Source organism: Haliaeetus leucocephalus, unplaced genomic scaffold (assembly GCF_000737465.1).
Source record: "Haliaeetus leucocephalus isolate CR32 unplaced genomic scaffold, Haliaeetus_leucocephalus-4.0 Scaffold229, whole genome shotgun sequence".
NCBI classification, from domain to species: domain Eukaryota; kingdom Metazoa; phylum Chordata; class Aves; order Accipitriformes; family Accipitridae; genus Haliaeetus; species Haliaeetus leucocephalus.
The window spans coordinates 3022431-3029177 of NW_010972665.1; positions in this window are offsets into that span (position 1 = coordinate 3022431).

Sequence of the window (6747 nt, forward strand, 5' to 3'; positions counted from 1 at the left end):
CTGGTGGCCCGCCGCGTCCTCTGGGAGCCGGCTCTCTGGTTGATTTGGGTGGCTTTTACGCGCACCACCCGCGCCCCGAGGTGCCCGGGGGCTGGGCACCCCGCGGGAGACGCGCGCCTTCCTCTCGAGCGACATACTCTGTAGCGGCGTGTAAAGTGACAAAAGCAGCACCTGGGGTTCGTGCTGCCACCTCCTCAGAGGCCGGTTCTGGTATGCCTTCGCTGTAGTCTTCCTTTTAAAACACACCCAGGTGTTGTGTGGACTTGATAACGAGCTCCGACGGCGGAGCTCTTAAGAGAAATGTCCTCGTGAGACACTTGGGCCCCCAGTTAGCCCTGGAAATGCTCTCTCCTTCCCTTAGCACAGATGTTTTTTGCAGCTGAGGTGCGAGCAGATTCCTTATCAAAAAGCACATAAGATTGTGCGACTTAAGTCCTGTGACCAAAAGAACTGTGAGTTTCCAGGTGAAAGGGATCAAGGAAGATCCTCCACGAGAGGGGGAATGGGGCCTGGTTTCCTCTGCCGCTGTTTCAGCCCCCTTTTGCAGCACCTTCCAGGTGAAGTGCAGCAGTGCCTTTGTCACTGTTTGTCAGCCTGGTTGTTTGGGGATCTCCTTCCTGGCCTGATCTTTTGCTGAGGGAAGTGGTAGATAAACCAACAGTGACTGTGCCATCTTCTTGTCTTAGAAATCAGGCTAAAAAAACTTTCCTGTGCTTTTGTTTCATTACATAGATATGTGCTGAAAGGACCCTGTAGTGAGATGGGCTAGTGATTTGGTTTTTATTTTGCAAAACTCAAGCAAGATGTGAAGATCTATCATTTTCTTGCTCTACAGGAGATGAAATTAGCAACATTGCACACAGACCAGGAATACGCAGGCATGGGTTGTGGCTCGGCCTCAACAGATGTACGACTAAAGCAGGTAAAACTTCACTTTTGGCACATAGTTAATCTCTAGAAAGCTAGATGAATTGTGTGCCAGTAGCTTAGGATGATAACTTTTCAACTATGTTCCTATGCTAGCAAAACTGTCTAGGGTCAATGCAGTTAGCAGAAAAAAGATTCTTTTGTAAGTACATCTTAAGTGCGGGATTAAGTATATCACCAGGGCATTTACGGGAAACGGGTTTGCCTATCACTGCATTTTCAGCATGTGCTAGACCTTATTTACAAAGACTTGAGCTTAGAGCTCTTCTATTTCTTTTGCAGCAGCTAATCATGTCAAGCACTAAGGAGTCTGCTGTGCTTGCTGACTTGCAGAACAAAGCAAGACATCTGATCTGTTTTAGCAGATAAAATATCTTTCAGTTCACTTTTAAAATTTACTTGATTTTTCAAAGCTATGCATGTTGTTGGTTTCTTGACCCCCCCTCCCCCCCGTTCAGTATCTCATTACTTTCTCTGTGTACATTTTGCTTTTTGTAAATGAAAGCATTTAATCCCATCTTTCAGAAGCGCTGGAATGTGTCAGTTTTAGGCCAAACAGAATTGTAGGAGACTACAAGCTCTTGTAAAGGCCATAAATCAGATTTGTGACTGTGCAGCTCCATCTAGTGATTATTCTCTACAACTGCAGTAGGAGGGAGACTAACTGTGGGATACGCTTTTTCATGAAACACTCTAAATTTGCAAGCTTCCAATGTTGTGTTGGCCTCTCGACTCTCAACTAGACTAGCTGCCTCACTTGAAGCTCTCTGGAAACTTCAGGTTTCTGAAATGTCCAAGAGAATTGGTGAACAGAGTTGCTAACATACTTAAACATGTGTCTGAAACTCCCCCCGCCAAGTTCTTATGCAGTAATAGCTTACCTGTGGTGGCAGCGTCAGGTGTTTTGCTATGTTGGTGTATTGGACAATGTATTGTTTCCTTTAGATAAGGAAGCTGATTTACAGATATCTAAGTCAAGATAAAACACTTAGAGTGGCAAAATAGTTAAAAGTCTTCCAACTAAATAGAAAGGAGCCAGTTGCTTTTCTTTGAGCCATTGCAATTTTCATTTTACATAGCTCTGTGATATATGACTGAACAGGAAACTTTGATTAATCAGATTAATTAGATACATGCTTGCAGTGTGCTGTGGCTACTTGAGCATTTAAATATTTTGGTAGATTTCTGCCTACTAGTGCTGAATAAGGTAAAGGCTACCTAGAGAGAAAAACTGTATGAAGTGGGCTTGGATACAAACCCTACTGCTCCCTATATGTGTAAGGTCAATCCAGTTACACAGATTTCACAGATCAGGATTGTTCCCAGTGTTGTAGTCAGTAGGCATATTTGCTGTGCTTGAAAATGCCTTGTCCCTGGAACAGCATTCCTGAAAGTGTAGGAGGGTTTCGGCATTATCTTCAAACTGGAGCCAGAACATGATCACTTTTGTGAAACATAAGGACAGACAGGATTCACTGGCTAGTCAGTGGTTGAACTCAGGGTGTGCGAATCCTCACTTTATTCATATTGATAATCTATCCACAGCTTCACAGTCACTGGGTAATTGATATCTGATCTGTAATAGTTTGTTCTTCTACTGAAACCTTCCTTCCATGAGTGTTTTTGTATGTGGGAATATTGCACACCTTCCACCTTGGTGTCATCTAGCTGTGTAGACTTCTTGTAGAAATGGGACTGGCAAAGCATTAGCCTACTGATAAGGCTGTCATCTCACCTCTGGGCTTCCACCTTTCATTTGCAGCTATTTTTAGATAGACCACTAGTGCCTAGTAACTGAGACACCAGTGTAAAATGCTGAGTTGCCATGAGTTTAATAAGCTGTTCCCTTCCACCATCCTCATAATTTAATTTTTTTTCTTTGTTGTTTTTGTTCTTCCCCTCTTCACTCTTCCATGTGTCCGCTACCTGAGCTCAGCCATGTGTTCTGCCAGGCTGTGCCTTCCAGAATGTTGATGGTGTTCTGTGGTCTGCTCCAAGGCAGTAGTAAAGAGCAAAATATAACCACCTTCATTGTCTTACTGCTACACTGTAAAAAAAGTAAAATCTGTAGGTGGCTCAGCCACTGTCCAGTGTGGACAGCCAGGGGTTGTCCACACTGTGATTGAAAGCCAACCTGCAACATATCCACTAAACCGTGGTTGCTGCTGATGTGGTTTTACTGGACCTGTTGGCAACAGGCATACTAAACCCTAGTGGCAGCTAGAATGGTTTTAGTAAACCAGGGTGCTCTTTTGAAAATCATATTCACTATGTGGTGGAAAATCATTGTATACCACAGACACCCTGAAGGAACTGTGTATAAGCATGTTTGAACAGCACAACTCACTGGAAATAACCCCTATACATTTGTTGAAGCTGTATTGGCCTGTGACATTGGAAAGAATTCAGTGGAATTGCATGTTGTGTCTGCTTCATTCAGGCCGCAGTGTTGCTGGTGTGGCTTCAAGCATAATTTAAATGATGCTGACTTCAAATCTTGGTTACCTACTGTCGTGGTTTCAGCCCAGCCGGTAACAAAGGACCATGCGGCCGCTCGCTCACTCCTCCCGCCCCCCTCCGGTGGGCTAGGGGGGGAGACGGAGGAGAGGAAAAAAAACAAAACTGGAACCTCGAGGGTTGAGATAAAGGCAGTTTACTGGAACAACACAAAGAAATTGCAACAACAACAACAACGGTATTAATGAAAGAGTATACAAAAAGAGTGATGCACAGTGCAACTGCTCACCACCCGGGACTCGACGCTCCGCCACTTCCCCCACCGAAAGTCGAGCCCACCCCCCGGCCCACTCCCCATTTATATACTGAGCATGATGGCACATGGTATGGAATAGCTCCTTGGCCAGTTCAGGTCAGCTGCCCCGGCTATGCCCCCCACCTCCCAGGTTCCTGTAAAAAATTAACTCTATCCCAGCTGAACCCAGGGCACCTACACATTGTTCTCCTCTGTTTACAATGAGGATAGCAGCCACACAGTTCTCTAAAACATGGCAGCATTTGCACAAAATGTTGAGAAGCAAGTGTAAATAGTACATATATTTATTCAGTGAGTAAAGTAGAAATGTGATTGGAGCTTATGTACAGCTGAAGGAAGAAGAGACAGTGGTCTTTGTGCCCAAAAGCTTACAATATGAATGCAAAAAAAAAAAGGTCATGGGCAGGAAGTGTAAGAAGGAGTTGGATTGTATTGATTGGTGTGCTTGGCAGTAGCCTAATTGTCAAGTTTCTCTGAAGAAATTGGAGCAGATAAGTTTTAAGGAGAATTCAGGAGGAAAGAAAGCGAGGCTTGGAGCTGTTTACAAGGAGTTTACCTCAAATAGGAGTGCAGAATGAGTAAAATCCCAAATACAAGGAGGAAACAAAGAAGAATGCATTCATGCATTCTCATGGTCAGACTAATTGTTGAAAATGCTGATTGAGATGGCATTCTGGGTGAATGGGACTTGAATGAGATTAGAGGTGGGGAAAGAAGTTGCAGTAATCAAGGTGATCGGAGCTTGGACAAAAGTTTCTAGTTGTGAAGATGAACGTAGAGGATTAATTTTGGAAATATGTCAAAATCTGATTGTTTTTGTCTGGTTGAATGTGAGGGCCTGGAGAGAAATTAGCATTGAAAATGAAGACTTATGAGTTGAGTCATAGGCAAAATGGTCATTTTTATCTATATGGATGGAGGAGAAATGTTGGAGAGCTGAGGATGACCTGATTTTAGTCATCCTCGGAGAGGTGTTTGAAACAGATTGGGATTTTAATCTGGCTGCAAGGAGATAGGAATGAAGAGGCAGATCTGCAAGTTGTCCACATTGACATGGTGGATGAATGCGTGCATAGATGGGGCCAGTTACTCAGAAAAAAACGGGAAGCTGTGCATTCCCACACCTTTTAAGCTATTCACAGACAAACCAACCCATAAGCATTCTATTGTATTTATTTATTTTATTTTAATGGGTTTTCATAATCTCTTTAGTTAAAATTGAAACAGAACTTATTTAGCATATTTATGTGTTCATTGGTCTATCTTAGGTGTTGTAGACGAAACATGCATATGTTTCATAATTTTACACTCCACAGCGTATAACCCCTTGCAAGACCTAGATAGATCAATTGATGGTGGCACATTTTAGGGGACTGTATATGGAATTATTACTTTTTTATTTACAGTTGAGATTTCTTTTTTCTTCCTGTTGCTTTTGCTGTTGTATTTGTCTGATCCATCCCTGTTATCTCTCTAGTATAGTGTACACTTAACATTTCATTTTACATTTCTGTAATGCAGTGTTTGCCATTTACTGGCATAACCTCCTTGACCTTAGAGATACTCATTCCACATGTATCTGTTGTAGCAATTTTTTTGCCATGAATGTTCATACATCTTCTCAACTGAAAATCTTGGGATTGTAAGAATGGTACAATCTTTTTTTTGTTGTCTGTGATAAATGGAATTGCTCTCCAAAATTTTATTCTGATAGTTGAATTCAGTAATTTGAAATAAGACTAAGAGTTTCCCAAATACTCATCATTGCTTCTAAAGTCATCTGGATTTTTTATCAGGCAAACTGTAAGTATCAAAGCTTCCATTAATATGATTCATTGTCCAACTGGAGGGTAATCACTAAAATGGAACACAGACATGAACAATGACTTTAAGTTGGTTCAGTTACTTTCATCCTGCTCAGCTACTTCTATCGCATTCAGTCTTCTGTGGGAGCTTTTAAAGTATGTCTTTCGATAACAGCTTGTAAAGGCTGTGGTACCTTCACATCTATTTCAAGGCTAAGGTATGAACATTTCAAATGCTGCTGCTAAGAAAGCTGGTGATTCATGAGCCCATAAGCCTTAAGCCATTAAACTTGCAAACAGCGAATGGTTTAGAAACGGTTTTCAGCTAGAAGCATTTTGACATATTGGTAAATATTTTCAGGCCTTACTGGCTTACAGGCCAACATTTTGAATATATATGACTACTTTTTGCCATCTCATTACAAGAGTAGGTTCAACTTTGGACATGCAGGTATCATGAGGAGCGATAGCCCCTGCCAAGCAGCATAATTCCCCGTGCAAAGTAAGATAATGGCTTCTATGAAAATATCCCACAAGTATCAAGGACGGTAAAACTCAAATTGAGCTTGACTGGGGGAGGCCCAGTGAAATACCTTGTTCAGTGGCTCAGCTTGACAGATCCAATGATAGAAGCAGTGCTCCTGACAAAGACAGTTTGTCATTGAAGGATGTGATTTGGTGGCATGTTGAATTTCTCAAAACAGGTGAGAGTCTGTTCTGAATGAACTTCTTCCGGGTCATGGCCAAGCCTCACACTTGGAACAACTGCATGGACAGTGGTGCGATGGGTGCTTGCTACTGAGGAATAATGCTTGGTATTAATTTGCTCCTGCAAATGGTCCCCATGTGATGGAAATAGGCACAACTTGAGTGGAGCATTCTGCTTTACTTACAAAGCCTACTGTAAGTCTCAAGATGCTGCTCCACTTAAGCCTTAAACTGTATAGTGCATAAACAAAATGTGAGAAATTTTGCTCCTTATCACTCTGATACAGGTAATAAAATGAAAGAAGCAGTGAACAAATCAACCATAGCTGTGACACCTCATTAACCAGGGTCTCCCATGCCATTGTCTTTTGCCTCCTTTTTTGACATCTGAAGAAATCTGTGTCAAAGGCCAGCAGACTGGATTTGTTTCATACCAGCTCTGTGAAAAGATGCTGTCGTGGTTTAACCCCAGCCAGCAACTAAGCACCACGCAGCCACTCACTCACTCCCCCCCCATCCAGTGGGATGGGGGAG